The sequence below is a fragment of the Callorhinus ursinus genome, unplaced genomic scaffold (assembly GCF_003265705.2).
Source record: "Callorhinus ursinus isolate GAN/ISIS: 27379988/994484 unplaced genomic scaffold, GSC_fseal_2.0 scaffold4, whole genome shotgun sequence".
NCBI lineage: Eukaryota > Metazoa > Chordata > Mammalia > Carnivora > Otariidae > Callorhinus > Callorhinus ursinus.
Window position 1 is genome coordinate 136,009,866 of NW_027397066.1, and position 22,232 is coordinate 136,032,097.

Below are 22,232 nucleotides of genomic sequence, written 5' to 3' on the forward strand. Positions count from 1 at the left end.
CCTGGAATTATAGAAGTAGATCATAGTGTTATTCATCTTTCTTTGTGTTGTAAGGAATGTAGAAACAAATTTTATACTCATTCAGAATCTAAACATCATTATGTCTATGTGGACTTTGCAAATTTATTATAAATTTGTGGTTGTTGTTGTTGTTGTTGTTCTTATTGTTTTAACCACTGGTGGATGGCCCTCTTAACAGAGCTTATTGATTTTATGCACTTCACTGTATTTTCCTGCATATGTTTCCTTCTGTTTTATGATTTCTTGTTCGTGCCATCCTGCTATTTCTACTGCTATGAAGTGATCTCCTTTAAACAGACAAATATCTCTTGCACTCAGACACTCCATGCTAACTGAGTTGCTCTTAGTGCTGCTACTATAAATCACTTTCTTATTCTAGGCATACCATTTTCCTACTCTTATCACTGTACTGCTCATGGGAGCAACACCAAAAAACTGCATCCTGGCTTGCTGGATTCTGTTCTATTCTATTCTGGCTTCAGGATTCTATTCTTAACAAACATCATTGATAAACGAAACTATTTCTGCCAGAGAAGGACTAATATAATAGAGGGAAAGGAAAAAAAGTAACGTGTATCTGCTATTTCTCTAATTACTAGATGCCACCTTATTTCTCTCTGATTACTCAGGGATTAATCCATGGATGATACCTGGTCATTGTTTTGATTACTATTCAATTTCAGCTAACATAGGGAATACTTAAATTTATCTTATTCACTCATACTTATTTGTGGCACTGATAAACATTTATTTGTTTCTTATCTGCAATAGCCTCCCTCTACTCCTACTTAGCCCCCCCCACCTCCTACATTTTGCTTCATACTACACTTTTGAATGATTTATTCTCTATACTACTTCAAAATGATCATTCAAGATATCTTCCAAAGCTAGGCACTTAGACTCCATTAATAAATCAAGAAGACCTGATGCTTTCCCTGGGGTAGTTTATTTTCTACTTAGGATTCAGAAATAGACTTAAAAGAACAAATATAGTAGCTGCAAATGTGACAATTTATCATAGAAAACAACCAAATTGAAAAATCAAAGGGGGGGGCATAACTTCTGATAGGGTGATAAGAGACAACTTTTTCAATCAGATAACATTGAAGCAAAATCTTGACAGAATATTCAGGACTTGGTATTTAAAGAAGAGCCCTAGGGGCAAAGACACAGCATAAAAGAAGTCATGAATACCTTGTTGAGAAACAGAGGAATCATATGAAGATGGCTTGTTCTGAGATGTAAAAACAAATCCCTTGATAAGCAGAAGCATTAAAATATCAGTTGTTGAAACCATTTAAAAAGATTAATTAGAGCACTTTTGCACTTTGGGCTTTCAGTCTTTTCTGTGCAATGCCTACTTTTGTCAGGAGTAAAACTTGCCCTGTGTTTGCCTGAACTTAAGAATAGCTGAAGCTATGTGGGTTAAATAATTTGTTAAAGTAAGTTAAATGCTATTACAGGAATGATAGAGTTATTCAAGGTGGCTCTACCTTCTTCCACTTTGTGCAGATCACCTTAGATTAAAAACAAAACAAAACAAAACAAAACAAAAAATGAGAGACTTGGCCTAGAAGTGGATTCCATCACCTTTTCCCACATCCCATTAAATGAAAATTCAGATGCAAGAAAAACATGAAATGTGGTCAATTGTGGGCTTAAAAGGAAATGCCAACTTTGGAAAATAGCTAGCCAGTCAACAACACTGGTTCTTTTAAATGCAACTGAAATGTTTTCTGGGGCCAATAACCTTTTTTCAGTGTATACTGTATAAAAAGCTAGTGAAACAAAAGCAAAAATGAACTTTTGGGACTTCATCAAGCTAAAAACCTTCTGCACAGCAAAGGAAAACAGTCAATGAAACAAAGAGGCAGCCCACAGAATGGGAGAAGATATTTGCAAATGACACTACAGATAAAGGGCTGGTATCCAAGATCTATAAAGAACTTCTCAAACTCAACACTCATAAAACAAAATATCAAGTCAAAAAATGGGCAGAAGACATGAACAGACACTTCTTCAAAGAAGACATACAAATGGCTAATAGACACATGAAAAAATGTTCATCATCATTAGCCATCAGGGAAATTCAAATCAAAACCACATTGAGATACCACCTTACACCAGTTAGAATGGCAAAAATTGACAAGGCAAGAAACAACAAATGTTGGAGAGGTTGTGGAGAAGGGGAAACCCTCTTACACTGTTGGTGGGGATGCAAGTTGGTACAGCCACTTTGGAAAACAGTGTGGCTTCTTCTAGATTCAGTATGTGCCATTAAATACTATTCAAAACCAATTTAGCACATCATATTATAAAATATTTATTCTAAATACTGTCCATCCACACTGTTTTAAAAATTTTCACTATTTGATATACTCGATCTCTCATTAGTAAAAACAAACTGTTAAACTTAGGATTTGTCAAGAAAAGACAGGCTATGCTGCTGTAACTGACATCCTCAGGTACTGAATTCTCAGTTGCTTAACAGAACTTCTCAGTTGCTTAACTGTCATGTTATATATCCATTGAGGCTCATTAGGAGGGGTCTGCTCTACACAGTCACTCAGACACAGAGCTGGGATCAAATACACTTCTTTGGTCATTGTGGGGAAGAGTAAGCATACATATATAGAACGTGTATCTCTTCTACTTAGAGTCCATTTTCCAGAGCAAGTATGTGTCCTCTCCTAACTTCAAATTGGCCTGGAAATATGTGGGACTATATTCACTTTAAGTGAGCAACACTGATTCCCAAGACATATATTTTCAAAATCCTATTGGGAGGAAATATTAGCAAAAAAATTGAAGGCCATATTAAAAAAAAAAAAAAAACTTTAAGGGAAATGTTGGAGTTGAATTTGCATCTGTAAGAACAAAAATCAGTCATACCTAGTAGAAGTTTTATGTGCCTTCCTTACACCTATTATCATTATATCTTGAATGGTGTTATGAAAGGTTATACCTGTGGTACCAGCAGTAGTAGTGCGGGGAATGAATGGAGAGTTCTATAGATGGGAGGTATGAGGAGAGAACCATATCCCCCTCTTTAGTTGTTTTTCCCAATATCTATGAAAGTCCCAATATCAAATTTCTGGATTTAGATGATCCAGGAGGCAGAGGAGTTGTTAAGACTTGAGGAAGAGATTGGTAGGAAAAAATATGAGCTTATTAGCTCATGAGTAACTGATGTAAATGAAGAGTGGCCCTAGCAGGGAGGGGAACCTACAGCTGAGAGTTTAATAATCTCAAGTTAATCAGTAATATAAATATGCCCTATTTAGTCATGGTTGAAAATTTTCTATACTTGATGAAAATTATAAAATCACATATTTAAGAACCTCTACAACCTCAAACGGTATAAAAACACATCAAGAAAAATACATCAAGGCATATCATAATGAAATTACCACAAACCATTGATACAAAAAATATTGAAATAAACTAGAAAAAAGAAAATACAATACATGCAGAATAAAAAATAACTGCATATTGTTTATAAGAAATAAGAAAGATATAATGGAATGACATCTGTAGTGTTGAAATAAATTTTCACCATCTTGAGAATCTCTACCCGTTGAAAATATTATTCCAAAGGAAAATGGATTTAAAGACTTTCAGACAAAATCTGAATGAAATAATGGCCAAAAGGCCTGCACTAAAACAAATATGAAAATAAAATCTTCAGATAGAAAGAAAATGATAGCAGATGGACATTTAGATTCATATAAGAAAAGAACTATGAAAATGGAAAAATGGGCCAAATATAAATTTTTTTTAATTATAATTGACTATAAAAATAATTTGTTAGGGGGTTTAAAAATAATGTTAAAGGAAAATGTGTGATAAAGAATCCACAGGTTTCAATAAGGACCCCATTTACTCAGTAGGTTTAGAATCTATAGCCTCTAAATCAATTGCCCTCAAATCATAACAATCTCATTTATCAGTAGTAGTAGTGCCTAAAGATTAAATTGTCTGATTACTCAGTCTACGTTTTCTAAAATAGATACTTTTATACTTAAATTGTGCCTATTCAAAACAAAATTATTAAGTCAAAAGGAGAAAATGTATTCATTATGTAGTAATTTGATACATATTATTTATGTAACATATATAATAGTCTTGATTAAAAATCCTTTCCACCAAAATTGGCATGAAAGACGCTTGAGAAAAGATCATGGCTAAAAATAAGTTCCAGAGCTGTGAAATCCAGCTCCCTTTTGTAAGAAATAGATGTGGAAAGAGACTACCAATAGGTTAGTCATAAAGGCACACTGTCATTACACTGTGTAACAATGGAAATATGAAGCCTATATAACTTTTCTTTACATGTCACTGGATTCACTTTGTGTGCCAATTGTGAGTATTTATGTTGGTGTGTCCACAACATTGACTCACTCGTGTTATATATGTGGAGGAGGGGCATAGCAAAAGGGAGAGAAAGGTGAATACTGATCATTTTGGCATATGTAATTTTTCTTTCTCTTGTGTTTGTTTCACTTGAATAGACCTTATTGTTTATATTCATTTACAGATTAACACATTTGTGTTTGAGAAGAAATTACACTAGGAAATATCTTAAAAGATTTTTTTTTTTTTGAGGGGAGGAAATAACTAGTCTTACTCAGATCATGTCCCTCACAGACACACGGGTGGGCATTTCATCTTTCTGCACAGTGTCATCAATTGCTTTGACCTGGTTTCCAGTGATGTGTGAGACAGTCTTAAGAGTTATATTTAGTTATATATACTTACAGAAACCAAATGTGTAACTAACATGTCCCAGGGAGGTGAAGGAAGTGTCAATTTGAACCCATTAAGTGTCATCTAATCAAATTTCATGAATTAATGTTCTCAGTGAGCAGTGTTTTCTGGAGGTATATTGGCTAAGGTAAGAAGTGGAGATGCAGATTAATTGAAAATCAATTTTTGGAACAGATAATGGGCTCTTAAGGTAGCATCCCATTGACAGGTGGACTTAAATGTTTTGATAAATAAAAGGAAAGAAATGATAAATACACACCATTCTTGGCCATCATCGTTCATTATGTAACAGTCCACAATTTTGCAATTATTCCTAGGCCTGTAATTATTTGTGTTTATGTTAACAAACATATTATTTGGTTTAGAAAACTGTGCTACTAATTATTGGGTTTCTGAAGATTTATTTTGGAGCATCTATCCAGTTGCTGCTATTTATCATTTGTAGTTCTGACCCTATAAATTCAGAACTTCTATATGCTCCTGGGAGTATTCTCCCTTTAATGAGACATTTATAGTGAAGGGGTATTAAGATGAAACATTTCATTGAAAAGGTCACTAAACATCTAAATTCATAAGCAAGCCTATTTAATTGATGCTTTAATGGCATGCTCATAAGAAAAATCCTTAGGGAGGTATTATTATTGGAAGTAAAACAGCAAGTAAATAAGCTTAAAATTTATTTTTAGTGAATTAGAATGTATGAGGGGCAAGAGAGACCAAAGCTCTTTTAGTTTCATAGTTTTCATACCTGATTGCACATTAGAATATGTTGGCTCCTAGAAGTTCTTATTCAGTGAGTCTCTTTTCAAGCAAGAATATGTGAAGGGAAATAAGTCAGAAAGAGATAATATATAATTTCACTAATATGTGGACGCTAAAAAACAAAACACACAAAAAGCAGAAACAGGTTCATAAATACAGAGAACAAACCGTTGGTTGCCAGAGGGGAGGGACATGTGGGGATTGGCTAAATGGGTGAGGGAGAGTGGGAGGTCCAAGCATCCAGCTGTGCAATGAATAAGTCATGGGAATAAAATATAGTCGGGCGCCTGGGTGGCTCAGTTGGTTAAGCGACTGCCTTCAGCTCAGGTCATGATCCCGGAGTCCCGGGATCGAGTCCCACATCGGGCTCCCTGCTTGGCGGGGAGTCTGCTTCTCCCTCTGACACTCTTCCCTCTCGTGCTCTCTATCTCTCATTCTCTCTCTCTCAAATAAATAAATAAAAAATCTTTAAAAAAAAAAAAGGAAATATAGTCAATGATACCATAATAGCATTGTATGATGACAGATGTAAGCTGCATTTGTGAGCATAGCATAACATGTAGACTCATCAAATCACTATGTTGTACACCCGAAGCTAATGTAATGTGTGTCAACTAACTTCAAAAGGAAAAAAATAAAAAAATAAAAAATGATAATTAAACCAATTCTTTAGATAATTTTGACATAGCCAGTCTGTATTATGCATTTGAAAATTGCTGTTCAAGAATAAATCTTTCATTTTCCATACAAGAAAGTAATATCCAAAAAGAATAAGACCCAGGTTAAAAATTTATTTTTAATTTTGTCCAGTTTCTTAGACTTTTAGGCCAGAGGGAAAGTCAAGTACCAGTTATTTCAACGCAGATGACAGCACACATTCTAATATTTTTGTAGTCTGCTATATCTTTTCTTAATATATTTGTTATGTAAGTTGGAGGGGGAGACGAACCATGAGAGACGATGGACTCTGAAAAACAAACTGAGGGTTCTAGAAGGGAGGGGGATGGGGGGATGGGTTAGCCTGGTGATGGGTGTTAAGGAGGGCTCATTCTGCATGGAGCACTGGGTGTTATGCACAAACAATGAATCATGGAACACTACATCAAGAACTAATGATGTAATGTATGGTGATTAACATAACAATAAAAAAATTAAAAAAATTTAGTGCCTGTTTTGGAGCTGAAAATATGCATTACTAATTTATGAAAGGGTATTCAGAATCAGTACTGTATTATTTAAACTTCACACTTCACACTCTACTCTTTATACTTCCTACTTCACACTTCACACTTGTCAAATTTTTAGTTTCAAACGCCCATTTCTGACTTCTACAATGAAATAATGTCTCAGGAGTATAATTCCCTATGTCCACCCTTATATCTACATGGACGAAAAATTCCAAGGATTGTTGTCATATCTTGTGTTTCAGTGTGCATTATAAATCACATTTTACATTTTGCTAGTTCTATTTTTGTCAGTTTTCTCTGAGGAATATTATGAAAATAAAAAAATACACAGTTCTTTATACTTACCTACATGTTTACTTTACTGGCACTCATTTTTCCTTCTGGTAGATCTATGTTTCTGTTCAGTGTTATAAGGATAACACTGAGAAATATCCTTTAGCATTTCTTATAGTGCAGGTCTTTGGGCAACAAAATTTCTCAGTTTTCATTTATCTGAAAAGGTTTTATTTTACCCTTGTTTTCAAAGATATTGTCACTGAATGGAACAGTGGATGGACAGACCTGGTTTTGTTTTCCTTTCTTTCTTTTAGCCTTTTAAAATATCACTCCATTTTCTTCAGGCTTCTATTATTTTTGATGATGAGTAAGTAAAAATTTATATTGCTGTTTTCCTGTATGTGATATTTCTTTTTTTCTCAGAATGCTTTCAGATTATCTTTGATTCTATTAGAATCTGCAAGTTGATTTGTTTCTATTACATTTGGGAAATTATTCTACATTGTTTCTTCAAAAATATTATATCCTGTTCTCACATGCTTCTCTTCCTGGAATTCTTATTATGTGCATGTTAGATTGTTTTATTTTGTCTGACAATTGCTGGCTATTTTGTGCATGTTTCTCTCAATCATATTTCTCTCTCTTACTCAGATAGTATAATTTTTTTTTGATCGGTGATCAAGTTCACTGACTCTTTTCATCATCAGCCTACTATGTAGCACAGAAAAAAATTTCACCTCAGTTAGTAAAATTTTCAGTTTTAAAATTTTCAATTTTTAAAATAGATTACATTTTTCTGGGCTGCATTCATTATCAGCTTATTTTGTTTACTTTTGTGTATTTCTTTGAACATCTTTATAAAATCTACTTTACTTCTTTGAACTAAATAATACTTGTTTTAAACTTGTCTGCTAAATCTAACATCAAGACATAACTGGTTTGATTTCTATTGACTGTTTTATTGACTACTAGTCATATAGTTTGGTTTCTTTGCATATCTAATTTTTAAAATTATTTTAAATTATTATTCTATACTATTATTCTATACTATTTAAATTATTATTATTTAAATTATTTTATACTGAAAATTTTTGATATACATTTTGGAGACTCTAGATTCTGTTAACTTTTTCTTTTCTTTTTTTTTTAAGATTTTATTTACTTGACAGAGAAAGACACAGCAAGAGAGGGAACACAAACAGAGGGAGTGGGAGAGGGAGAAGCAGGCTTCTCGTGGAGCAGCGAGCCTGATGCGGGGCTCAATCCCAGGACCCTGGGATCATGACCTGAGCCGAAGGCAGATGCTTAACGACTGAGCCACCCAGGCGCCCCTGTTAACTTTTTCTTAAATATGTTTATTTTCTTCTGGTAAGGAGTTGAATTGCTGACTGATTACCTTACCCTTATGTAGGCCTGGTTAACACTTTCCTGGGAAGGATCTGTGAAAAGTCTAAGGTTTTTCTCAAGCTCCTCTAACTTGGTAGGATTCAATCTCCAAACTCTGCCTCTCCTGTAGACCTTGTCAAAGCTTGATTTTGGCTGTGTTAAGAAAAATATAGTGTAGGCCTTACTTAGGTTATCATATTCTCTCATAAGCTGTGGTCTTTCTGATGTCTCATCTAGAAGTATAAGATGTGAAGTAGGTGGTAATGAGATTTCTCCATTTTCGCTGGATGGAGCTCCCAATGTCTCCTAGAACTGTGTGACCTCTAGTGCCTATTTCACTTTCAACCCCATAGTCAATGCTGTATGGTAAATTGTGTAGAATTTTCCATTGTGTGAGATCTGGTCCTCCACATATGACTAGTTAGGAAACTTCATGCATATTTGTGGGAATCCACTTTGCATACTCCCTCTTCTTCAGTAGTCTTTTCTACAGAATTCAGCCTTTGAGCACCTGAGAATTCTGACCTCTCCCTCCTTATCTTAATTCAAGTGGTTCCTCTTGAAGACCAACTTGCTGAGCCATCATTAGGAAACTGTCTACTGGTAGAAGGATGATTGTGGAGCACGTCTTATGATTTCCAAATTTTGTGGTTATATGCTGTCTCCTGCCCAGTTTATAATAACTGTTGCTTATGTGTTTTTATCTGATTTTTTTATTGGTTTACAGTAGAAAGTCTAATCCAATATCACTTACTCTATCATACTTGGAAGTGAAATCTCTGTGTTGATATGATATTAGCAAATAAACCACATAAGACTTAATTATAGCTGCAAAAGAAAAAAATTGTTTTCATCCTTGTCAAAATAAAAGTAAAGTTGTAGCTCATATAAGCTGGTGACAGAGAGCACAGGTACTCGTATCCTCACCTTACAAGAAGATGAGTCAGTGGATAATGTTAAAAGTTGTCTAAAATGGGGGCACCTGAGCGACTGCCTTCAGCTCAGGTCATGATCCCAGGGACCTGGGATTGAGCCCCGCATCGGGCTCCCTGCTTGGCGGGAAGCCTGCTTCTCCCTCTCCCACTCCCCCTGCTTGTGTTCCCTCTCTCTCTGTCTCTCTCTCTCTCTGTCAATTAAATAAATAAAATCTTTAAAAAAAGTTGTCTAAAATGGACATTTTAATTAAAATTCAATGGAAGTTTTAAAAAATAACATAAGTATTCTATATTGGATGAAATAAAAACAGGTAGAATGATTTTAATAAGATAAATTTCTATCTTTTTTGTAGTAAATCTGTAGATTATCAGTATCTAATAGTGATAAATCAAGAATTAGAACTATGGAAATAACCATGAGAAATAGTATATATTAATTGCTAGAATAGATTATTATTGAAGGGAAATGGGAAAAAAAATAAAGAGGAAACTCTTCCTCTTCTTTCTAATGAACTGAAATTTCATGTGTGTTAAAAACATCTAAAATACTACATATTAAATAAGCATATCCATCTTTTAGCATTCATTTATCATATAATAATTGGTCATTTCTGGATTACATGATGAAAAGATCCTATTTTTATTCCCTATTTGATGTTTGAGGATATCTGCAAGATGTTAGTCTGCCCTAATATTCCTCAATAACCCAGGGACTCTGGTAAGTCACTGTGCCTAACATACCCAAGGGCATCAGACTAATCCCACCTCCTTCCTTATTTCCTCCAGATATCTTATAAAAATTGCCTGCTTTCACCAAGAATTAAAATTCCATTTGCTGCACTGAAATGAAAATATCTTCCTCAGAATGGTATTCATAAAGAGTTAGCTAACTTGAGCCCCTAAACCTACTTTATGTTTCTTCCCTTGACTCTGGGGTCATCCTATATGTGAGATCTCTGTGACTGGCCATGGCATTTAAGGAATAAGAGATTGGCATGGTTTTGATTTCCATTTTTTTCACTACCATGAGTTAGATTTGACACATATAAGAAATACGGTGTGGTAGTTCCGTATTCTCCTGAGAATACCGTAAGTCCTCATTACTTTGGGGATATATTCTACATCTAAAAAAGGAAGTGAAAAGAGCATTATCAGAGAGGGTAATTTCTAATACCACCTGGAAGTTGGCATGTTGAGTTATGTTCCCAAGCATTGTGGATTAGCAACGACTTGGTTACACTGCTAGTATATGGCTAGCCTTACACAATCTGTTGCTGACTTCTACTATATGTTGTAAATATCACAAAGTAAATGAATATGTATACTTAACATTCTGCTCTTTTCTGAATATTGTGTTTTTTGTGTATTTTTGAACTTTCTTTGCAAACTTGCTGATATTGCTTGTTATGTATAAAGTTGTAGCTCCCAAACTTAAGTGGAAAAGTTCATTTTCATAAGATGACTATCTTGCTTAGTTTTATTTCAGACCACTCTGCATTTTATGACACAAAATAAAATATCTTAGGATAGTGCAGTTATGAATCATTTAGTGTACTAGAATATACGAACATAATTGTCATCTAAGATAATAGAAAACACATAAAAGAATCTCTCAGAACTCAGTGGGCATATTTTAAATCCTACAGATATTTCTGATTTGTGGAATACTGTATCACAGAATAACGAGCAAAAGAATATAGATTGTGTAATTCAATAATCATCTCCATAAAAAAAAACTGAACTCAGATTTGTGTAGTTATTTAGTAGAGGAAAAATTCTGATCATTAGTATGGAGAATGTTTAATATAGTATGCAAGTCATCCTGATGTATTCATCTGTGATAGGATACATTTTACTTTGATATTTTCCTGAGCTCATCTATAAGAGAAAGGTAATTAAAAATGAAGATGCAATGCTTATTCCCATCACAAATCATACTTTATTGTAATGCATACTTTTAGATACACATTTAAAGGGTATCCATCATAAATTTTTATGTTGTACATGAAGAAAAGTGGGTAATATTCCAAATAGGTAATAACTTTACAAATTGTATGGAAATGAATGGCATAAATGTGCTGGTGCTGCTTTATTTTAGAAATACACAGCAGTAAAATTCATCACTTAGGAAGATTTTTATTCAAATGCTTATAAGTTCAGAAATCTTCCTCAATCAGAACCTTTTTTCCCTTGTTCTTTTTTTGGTTTTGTTATTAATATAGAAAAGAAGTGAATAACCAAACCAGCATTCAAGAGATATGAGGATTTCCCAGTGTATTTTCTTTAAGTCCATGGAAAATTACCGGGAGTATCTGGCATCTGTGACATGCTTGCAACTTCTTACTCTTGCTCTTTTTGTCTTTCAAGATCTCTGTGCATGAGGTAGATAACTGAAGAGGAGAGAACTCATCCAGGAACAATTGAGTTATTTTGAAATTGTCTGGATTGTTGAACATTGCTGTGGGGAGATAAAAATGCCATAGTACAGTCATTTGAATATTTTAAAGCTATCTATACCTTTCTTCAAATGAATTTTCACTTGGAAGTTCAAAACTTATATCTGCTGCTTTGGCTAAAACATGGATGCACTTTGATTTGCCATCCTCGCTGTGCTTCTTGGACTTCATCAACGTTCTCTGAGTATAGGCTATACCGAGTAGGGCCCAAAAAGTGTTTCAAAATCACTGAAGAAAAAGCATGGACACTTATTATTACTCAATGTTCAGTTCACTTCCATCATTTATAAGAAGGGGATAATAGTGGCTATTTCTTAAGGTTATAGTAAAAATTAAAATAAAACATGAATTTTAAATGTTCTCTATAATCCCTTAAAAATAACAAGCTCTAAATAAATGTTAATTCTCTTCCTCATATATTTACTTACATAGAAGACTACCCCTAATATAATCACATAGGATTCCAAAGTAAAATATCTTAGTTTACTAAAACACAATGGGACAGACACTAAAAATTAAAGGTTTAAATTGTCACACAGCTCTAGCATTATATTTTTGTCATTTTTAAATCTTACTTCAGCAGGGTAGACACTTAGAAGAGCAAAGAGACACTCATTCATTCAATTATTTACTTGTTCATTCAGTAAATATTTATGGAGAATATTACAGGGCAGGCACTGTGTGGTAAAGCAGTGAGCAATACAAACTCCCCATTCATAGATAACATAAATAGATTAAACATATGATCTAAAATGTGCACTTACCAAACACATTTATTATACTTCATAATCCACAATCTTATTCATGGTTTTAAATTTTAAACATAATTTCCAAGTAGTTCATAGAATTGAAATAACTCAATCATTGTCTTTATAATCACTGCCCTATTGTTGTTTACTTTAAATCCACTGTTTAAATGTAGGAAAATGTAGCACCAAAGGTGTTGGAGACAAAAGTGAGTCTTAAGTGAGCCAAAACAAATTCAAATCTTGATGAATTTATTATTTTTTTTAAAGATTTTATTCACTTATTTGACAGAGAGAGAGAGAAACACAGCGGGAGAGGGAACACAAGCAGAGGGAGTGGGAGAGGGAGAAGCAGGCTTCCCGCTGAGCAGGGAGCCCGATGCGGGGCTTGATCCCAGGACCCTGGGATCATGACTTGAGCCGAAGGCAGACACTTAACAACTGAGCCACCCAGGCACCCCAGAATTTATTCTTTTTTTAAAAAATATTTTATTTATTTGAGGGAGAGAGTGAGTGAGAGAGAGAGATCACAAGAGAGCAGAAAGGGAGAGGGATAATCAGACTCCACACTGAGCAGGGAGCCCCAATGTGGGGCTTGATCCCAGGACCCCAGGATCATGACCTGAACCAAAACCAGACACTTAACCAACTGTGCCACCCAGGTGCCCGTTGATAAATTTAGTCTTTAAAAATATACGTACTCTTTAAAAAGCAGAATATGTGTGATTCAAGGACTAACTGTATAACTGGGAATTTTCCAAATTATTAAGGCATATTTAATAAAATAAATGAGTTATTTAAAACACACACACATAAGTATGTGTATACATATAGGTATATATGTGTTTGTTTTAAAATAGCACATTAATTTTGTCACTTACTTTATTTAAAATTGTCAGTGCATGTTGATAATATAAGGCAAACCAATGTTCAGTTGGTTTTATTTGTGTTCATAAATTCTCTATAAAATATGTCACATCTTTGTTGTCTGCACCCAAGTAAGGAAGATATCTCCCACCATTTCAATCTTGGCATTCCCCTGGACCACACCCCTCCTTACTATTTTAAGCAACCCCTCCTTACTATTGGGAAGGATGTAGAATTGAGGGAAAATGTCTTAGTATGTCAGATAGAATCAATGAGCCGCACACAGCATTAGAGTTAAACTCCCCTACTAACTCTAATCCATTCCCATTAAATGGCAGCTCATGGGATAAATTCATTAAGATTATCTATCAGAAAATTATAATTTGATTAGTTCCAATTGTATATAGGTAAGGGAGCAATAATCAGTCATGTTTCTTATCTTCTGTTTATGCTCAATACAAAAGAAGAAAGTCTCTATACTTGCAACACAATCATTTCTAGTTTTCAGATAATTGAATATGACACCACAGGAAAGGTATTCTTTTTTATTCCATAAGGAGAATGTAGGCTGAGCAAGAGAGGAACAAATCCAAATATTCAAAGAACCCAGTCTGACAAACTATGAATTTACTTAGAGGCTGCAGCCACAGTAGATGTAAATTATAGAGCCCTAAAGCACTGCTGATGGGAATAAAAGTTTTTGTAGATGGGGATTAAAGTTTGGTCAATGGGAAAAGATAAAATTGAAGAGAGTAATGGAAGTACGCGTAGGGTGGGACAACACCTGGCTAAAGGTTTAAAATGTGAAATTTGAAATGTGCAAACATTCCCCATACATACAAGATTTATAGATAAAGATTTTTATAAGATTTATAGATAAAGACTTACGTAGGGATGCCTGGGTGGCTCAGTCGGTTAAGCATCTGCCTTCTGCTCAGGTCATGATCCCAGGGTCCTGGGACTGAGTTTCACATCGGGCTCCTTGCTCAGCAGGGAGCCTGCTTCTCCCTCTCCCTCTGCCTCTTCTCCCCAGCTTGTTCTTGCTCGCTTGCTCTCTCTCTCTGACAAATAAATAAATGAAATCTTAAAAAAAAAGAAAGAAAAAGACATGTAAATGCAAATTGTAGATTTTTACTATGCTCTTTAAATGAGCTAATAAAGATATGGGTGCTGTTTCACACACACAAAAAAAAAAATTCCCTTTGATCCTAGTGATCATGCAGGGGACATTGGACACTTTCAGAAAGAATAAAAAGTAGAAATTATAAGGATATGGTTCTTCTCATCCTAAGTGGCTGCAAATGCTTAGACAAAATTTGGTTCAACTTGGCTTTAGAGGAAAATTTTTCACACTAAGATCAACTATTTAAAATATTTTCAAACTAAAGAGCTACTAGAATTAACATGCGTCAGCACTCTTTTTTTTTTTCCCCCTTTCTTTGAAGAGGCTTTAGAACCTGTACAGTATTCATCTGGGATAGAACCAAAACATTTTGATGGGATTACAGTGGGAAGAAAAATAGATTCTCTATTTTGAGGTTCCTGGCTTGAACTTATTCCAATAAACAGAAGATTTTGAGCATGTGTATTTTCCCAAAGTGTTCTAGTTAGCAAGAATCATCTACATTCTTAAGGTGAACCCTCACTAGATAGAAGTTACAGATTTATGATGGGGACTCTGTTTAAAAGAGTAAGGGAAATGGTGGGTAGTGGAGTAGATCCAACCCTACCTACCTTAGAATTCAGACCCTAATAACCATGCTCAAATACCCCAGCAGTGCTCCAAACGTAACTACAAAGAGTCTCCCTCCACCCAATCTCACCCTGCTCAGTCTATCAGTGGACTTGGTGGGAAAAGTTTAGTAGAAACACCTGAAGTGACAGGCCAGTCACAGAACTTCAGGACATCAAGGGTCAAGATGTGGCAAAATGTGTCGTGAAATATGATGGAGGCATATAAAAGAAGGGAGTGAAATAGAATATATGATTCCTGGTGTCCAAAGATAAGGAACAAGTAAGAGTTCCATGTATAAACCATCATAAAATCTACTCACTCACTTTTCTGACTTGAAATGAGGTGATGATCCTGGTAAGAGACCCCTCCCCACCACCCCACATGTGGCTGGAAGCTGCCTACAGAGGTACTCTCTAGTCCTCTCCACTCACTAAGCTGGGAGGGAAGGGTATCCTCACTTTGGATATATTCAAAGCATTTCTCTAGGGAGAGTCTTTTAAAGGCCAGAATTTTCCCTACCTCCTTTCTGGGAATTTAGTCCACTTTCCTCACTTCCTCCCAACTTCAGTGTCCTAATCCATGCCAATATAGGAAATGGAAGTCTTAGTAAATCTTTGGTAGAAAAACAAAAAGAGAGAAGCACTCTGTTACTTCCATGATGCAAAGAGTTCAGATAAAAGAGATGTTCAAAAATAACAAGAGAAATGAAGATTTATCATAAGAAGCATTTATGCACCAAAGAGACCTGAAATTCTAGTAGCTTTTAAGTTTGAAAATATTTTAAGATTTAATAGCCCTAAAAAAAAAAAAAAAAAAAAAACTGAAACATTCCCATCATTCCTACATCTGATCTGCTGTGGGAGAACCAGGACCAGGTAGGTAAGGGAGAGTAGTGGTATAAAAATACTAGAAGACCTAGTATTTTTAAGGATGTGAAAAAGATAGAGAGTTTCTTGACATTTAGCTGAGGTAGATATTTTATGGGTTGAGAGCTTATTCAAAGGATATTTAAAGAAAGACTTTGCAACATACTCTGAACTCTGTTAGGTATATATCATCATACTGGTAGTAAGATTTCCTTATGGCTTTGGAGGGTGACTTTTCTTACTTCCAAACATTATGGGCATACCCAAGTTTATTCATAAATAAATATGTTCTCTTTCTAACATTCAACAGATCATCACATTTCTAAAGAACAATTGCAGAGTCAGAAAAAAGTGGAGAAATTCTGCATATTAGGAATTAAAAAAGGAAAAAAAGAGCTCTAGAACACCCAGGGATGTCTATAGTGAAGGTCTTTATCCAAGTAATTAATTTTTAGTAGAAGACCCTTGGATATCCCTTAAAACTTTTGTCAGTTTTGAAGAAGGACTAAGTTAAGTTCCTTCAAAATAATTTACAAACTTGAGTGATTCAAAGTAAGAGTATATTAAATGCTATAAAACAGGTTGGAAGCACTCAACATTAGGGGCCAGAGTATCTCACATGTTGTGATCCTTATTCACAACATGAACAATTAACCTTCTATAATTTCATTAAAAAGATGGAAAATGATGAGAAGGGGTAATTAATGGCAGACATCTGCATTTGTTTGTTTTGAGTTGCAGTCTTCCTGGGATTTATTTGAAATTTATCAACTGAGTAAGTGCGCATTCTAATTCTCTTAAAGGTATTGATTACCTCATGAAAGCTAGACTGAAATTTGAAACTAAATCATGAGATTTCTAAGGGGTACTCTTGAATTGGGCTGGTTCTACTTTCTGCCATCATTATTTTCACAATCGCCACAATCAAGAACTACATCAAAAGGAAATTAATTTGCAAATATTCTTATACATAAATATATAAAAATCTGTGCTAAGGGCAAAAGTCACTAAATAAAAACACATGATTTTCATTAAAATTTCTTTTGAGAGCTATGAAAGATAGATTGGATTATATCACTGTAAGGTATTTACTATTTATAGCTCTAAATCCAGAGAGAAGTAAATTTTTATATTTTTTAAAGATTTTATTTATTTATTTGACAGAGAGACTCACAGCGAGAGAGGGAACACAAGCAGGGGGAGTGGGAGAGGGAGAAGCAGTCTTCCTGCTGAGCAGGGAGCCCAAGGCGGGGCTCGATCCCAGGACCCTGGGATCATGACCTGAGCTGAAGTCAGACACTTAACCGACTGAGCCACCCAAGCACCCCAACAGAGAAGTAAATCTTTAAAAGAAAGAAAACAAATGTCATCTTATTTAATAAATTCACATTACACTTTTCCAGTAGTTAAGTCAATTGAATTCGATGGCAACAGGATATTTGAAAAGTGCAAGGGTAGGTTCATGACAAAAAATAGGCAGATGGGTCTTTTGTGAGGGTCCTTAAAGTATGCCAGGAATGTATAACTTTTAAAAAAAAATAACATATAAAATACCCTTAAATATGGAAGTACTATCTCTAACCACCTATAACCTATAAGTAAAAATATAATTAATTTAAATTCATATTAAATGGAACTGTGCAGCATATGATTTTAATTGTATCATGCTACTTGCATTGTTTCATGAAAAAAAAAGTCAAGTATGTTAGTGAAACACATTATGTTACACCATCATGAAGATTTAAGATGAATACAGTATGAAATGTCCCAGAAGTCCTTCAGTTAAAAAAGAAGAAAAGAATAATAATAATTTTATGCAATTCAAGGTTTTCCCTTCCTGATTTTTGCTTCCCCCCCCCTTTTTTTTTTTTAGTTAGAGAGACAGAATGCACACACTTGAGCGGGAGGTGTGGGATGGGGATGGGGTGAGGTAGATGGAGTGGGAGAGAGAAAATCTAAAGCAGCCTCATGGAGCATGACAAGAGGCTGGTTCTCACCACCCTGAGATCATGATGTGAGCCAGAATCAAGAGTCAGACACTTAAGCAACTGAGCCACCCAGGCACCCCTTTGTTTCGCAATTCTTAACTGGCAAAACACACTTTGGAAAGTGTAGTATGATAATTTAATTCAAAAGCTTAGCTCTCAAATCATATAATGTTGGAGAGGAGAACTGAACAACTGATAGACTGAAGGAATTGGACATCAATTTTGACACAACATGAATCCCTATAACACAGTACTGGTGTTAGAGGAGGTTTGGTGTCATGACCACCCTCTTCTACAACATCTGTATTTGTTATGCCAGTTAAACTTGGCCTCCCTGGTACATAACTCTCCTTTCCTTTCACTTGAATTCCCCATCCTGTAAATAGGGAAATTTATTGTGGAGGTATCCCCCTTATCTTTTTGTTGTTGTTTCAAGTTTTTATTTAAATTCTAGTTTGTTAACATATAGGGAATTTTGGTTTCAGGAGTAGAATTTAGTGATTCATTACTTACATAGAAGAACACCCAGTGCTCATCACAACAAGTGTCCTCCTTCATGCCCATCACCCATTTAGCCCATCCCCCCGCCCACCTCCCCTCCAGCAATCCTCAGTTTGTTCTCTATTGTTAAGGGTCTCTTATGGTTTGCCTCCCTCTCTTTTTTTCTCTCTTCCCTTATGTTCATCTGTTTTGTTTCTTAAATTCCACATATGAGTGAAATCATATGGTATTTGTCTTTCTCTGACTGACTTATTTCACTTAGCATAATAAGTTCCATCCACATTATTGCAAATGGCAAGATTTCATTTTTCCCATGGCGGAGTAATATTCCATTGTGTGTGTGTGCATGTCTGTGTATGCCACATCTTCTTTATCCATTCATCTGTTGATGGAATTTTGGGCTCTTTCCATAATTTGGCTATTGTTGATACCCCCTTATCTTTAATCTTCAGTTGAGGTTTGACTTTTGTGGAAACAATCACTATGCCAGAAATGAAGAAAATACTCAAATGGGCTTATAATAAAGCACTGTAACTACAATGTCACTACTAATCAAAAGAAGATTATGGTCAAACTAAATGTGATTCTTTGAAAATCAGAATATATGTAAGAATAAACACAAGAATGCTTTAAATTTCATTTAACCAATATTCAACTAATCTCTAGTTACTTTTGCCACACAGCCATCTTGCATAAACATGACTTTTTTATACTTGCTAATTCTATACTGAAACCCAAACCACTTGGTTAAAATTACTGAAAATCTAGATTACAGAAAACTGTGTAGTTTGTTTGTAAATGAGTTTATAATTTAAAGTTTCACTTTGCTTTCCAAAGTCTCATGTGGTATTTTCTTGCAAAAGAAAACATTTAGTGTTGTTTATTACTTAGAATATATATCTAGGTATATCTAGAATATCTTCTTCAAAGTTTCTCAGTAGAAATATAGAATACTATGATATTTATAATGTAGAGATGGAAAAGTATCTAGAAAAAAACACAAAAACCTGATGCACTTTTAACAATCACCTAACTGGAATCACACTCCCTATACTTTCCTTGCTACGTGGGCCAAGCCATGTGTGAGTGGCCAAAGGCCTTTTAGCCTGTCTAGCTTAGACCTGTACCAAAATCCAACCGAATGGCCTTTTGATCCGTTTTCACTATTTTTTTTTCCTTTTCACTAAATTCTTGACAAATCTTAGGCATAAGAAAACTATAATCTAAAAATTGATGTAGCAGAGGAAAAAGTATTTATTATGAGGCCCTAAAGCAGAGTTGTATTAGTCAATGAGGAAAAACAATGAAATGAAAAAAGCAAACAAATAAAACAAAGGACAAAAACAAAACACAAAAAAATCTTCAAACTAATTTTACCATGTTAGCAGATTAGAATAAATTAACCAACACATATGATCTCAAAAAGAGAGTGAAAACCACAAACAAGACTAACTTTAGACTTTTTTCTCTGAATAGTAACTCCATCCCTGTATTAAATATGGTCTAATTAGGTCTTGGATCCCATCATTAATAGTCTTCTGACTGACATGACCTTAATATTTCCTTCAGTCTGAGTAAACTTCAGACAGCTTTGTTTCTGATTACAGGCCCTGATCTCCATTTTCTTAGGGCTTTTATTTTAGAAATTTTGCAAATGCAAATTTTTTAATGCTTCTTTGAGATGTAAATCTTCTCCTAGCCTCTTGCTAGTTTTGCCACACAATTATGTCTTTCTCAAAGATTTGGGAGCAAACTGCTTAATGTAATCATCAAGAAAATAGGGCCCCTATCTCCCTGTTTAATGGAGAGTGGGAGCCTAAATTTGGTAAGTACCAATTAGCAAAAATCGGATGACCTAATCACATTGGCCAACCTCCCTCTAACATCCTCCTGTACTTTTCCACTAGCTTACCTCAGTGCTTAAAAATTCCCCTGCCTTTGGTTTCACCAGAATTAGATTCAATATGTCTTCCCTATTGCAATAATCTTAAATAAAATCTTGCTTACCTATTTAACTCCACAATCTTTCTTTGATGCTTCCATTTTTGGAGTTAAGAGAGATGTGGCCCAATTTGACCTCTGTCTAAAGGCTAAGAATTGTCAATATATTTCTGTAAAACCAAAACTTCTTATGATAATTTTATTAAAAAATATTTTGAAAACTGCCTTTCGTGTGGGAATTAGTTGAACTTTATTATTCATCCAACATTTTCTTTTTTTTTAATTTTTTAATTTTTATTTTTTTAAAGATTTTATTTATTTATTTGAGAGACAGAGAGAATGAGAGAGAAAGCACATGAGATGGGGGGAGGGTCAGAGGGAGAAGCAGACTCCCTGCTGAGCAGGGAGCCCGATGCGGGACTCGATCCAGGGACTCCAGAATCATAACCTGAGCCGAAGGCAGTCGCCCAACCAACTGAGCCACCCAGGCGCCCCATCCAACATTTTCGACACCCACTTACAATCAAGGTAATAGCATAGATTATAGAGCCAGGTTTTAACTTTCCTTAATTGGCTCATAAGAACATGTTAACAAAAATAATTTTATGTACATTTCTTCAAATATAATGCAAGGTATGTTATTAAACATAAAGGAAATATTTGCAAATATGTATTTAATTTTGCCTGTTTGTGGACCAGTAACTTAAGCAGCTGGACTTCGATTATCCCTGCCACCGCCCCACCTCTATACCAAGAGTCTTAATTCATTCTGGCTGTTCTAACAGAAATACCATAGACTGGGTGACTTATGAACAATAGAAATTTATTTCTCACAGTTCTGGAGGCTGGGAAATCCAAGATTAAGTCACTGGGACATTCAGTATCTAGTGAGAGCTTACTTCCTAGTTCATAGATTATCTCGTTATTTTTGTGTCTTCATATGGTAGAAAGATCAAGGGAAATATCTGGGATCTCTTTGAAAAAGGCATTAATCCTGGGGTGCCTGGGTGGTGCAGTTGGTTAAGTGTATGAGTCTTGGTTTTGGCTCAGGTCATGATCTCAGGGTTGTGAGCTGGAGCCCTGCAACAGGCTCTGCACTCAGCAGAGTCAGCTTGAGACTCTCTCTCTCTCCCTCTACCCCTCTACTCCATGTGTGCTCTTTCTCTCTAAAATTTAAAAAAAAAAATAAAAAATAAAAAGGCACTAATCCCATTCACAAGGGCACCACCTTCATGACTTAATTATCTATCAAAGTCTCTACCTCTGAATACCATCACATTGGGGATTAGATTTCAACATATGAATGGGGGAGGAGCACATTCAGTCAACAGCACCAAACAATCTAACTTTATTAATATCTGTAACTATATTCACACACAAAATTTAACTATGGCCACAATTATTGAATCAACACTGCTGTATTTGACATACTAACATTGTTTAGTGTTTTGCAACAAAAGTTCATTACCACTCCCATACCCTACAGAGCCTTTTTAGATGCCTTTTTTCCTAACTGTCCAGTTTCCATCAAGAAATTTTAATACCACAGAGATACTGTATATCTGTTTAGGTACTGTGGTGCTTTGGAAGATATAAACCATTGTAATATCTAAGATATGATGGCTCTAGAGAGAACTAATTCTTATTCCCTTAAAGGTGATAGGACTCCCTTTAAGAATGCATGGTTTACAGCATCACCATAGCACATACCCTCCCCAATGAATAATACAAATAATACATTATATGTTAAAAAGAAGAAGAAGAAGAAGAAGAAGAAGAAGAAGAAGAAGAAGAAGAA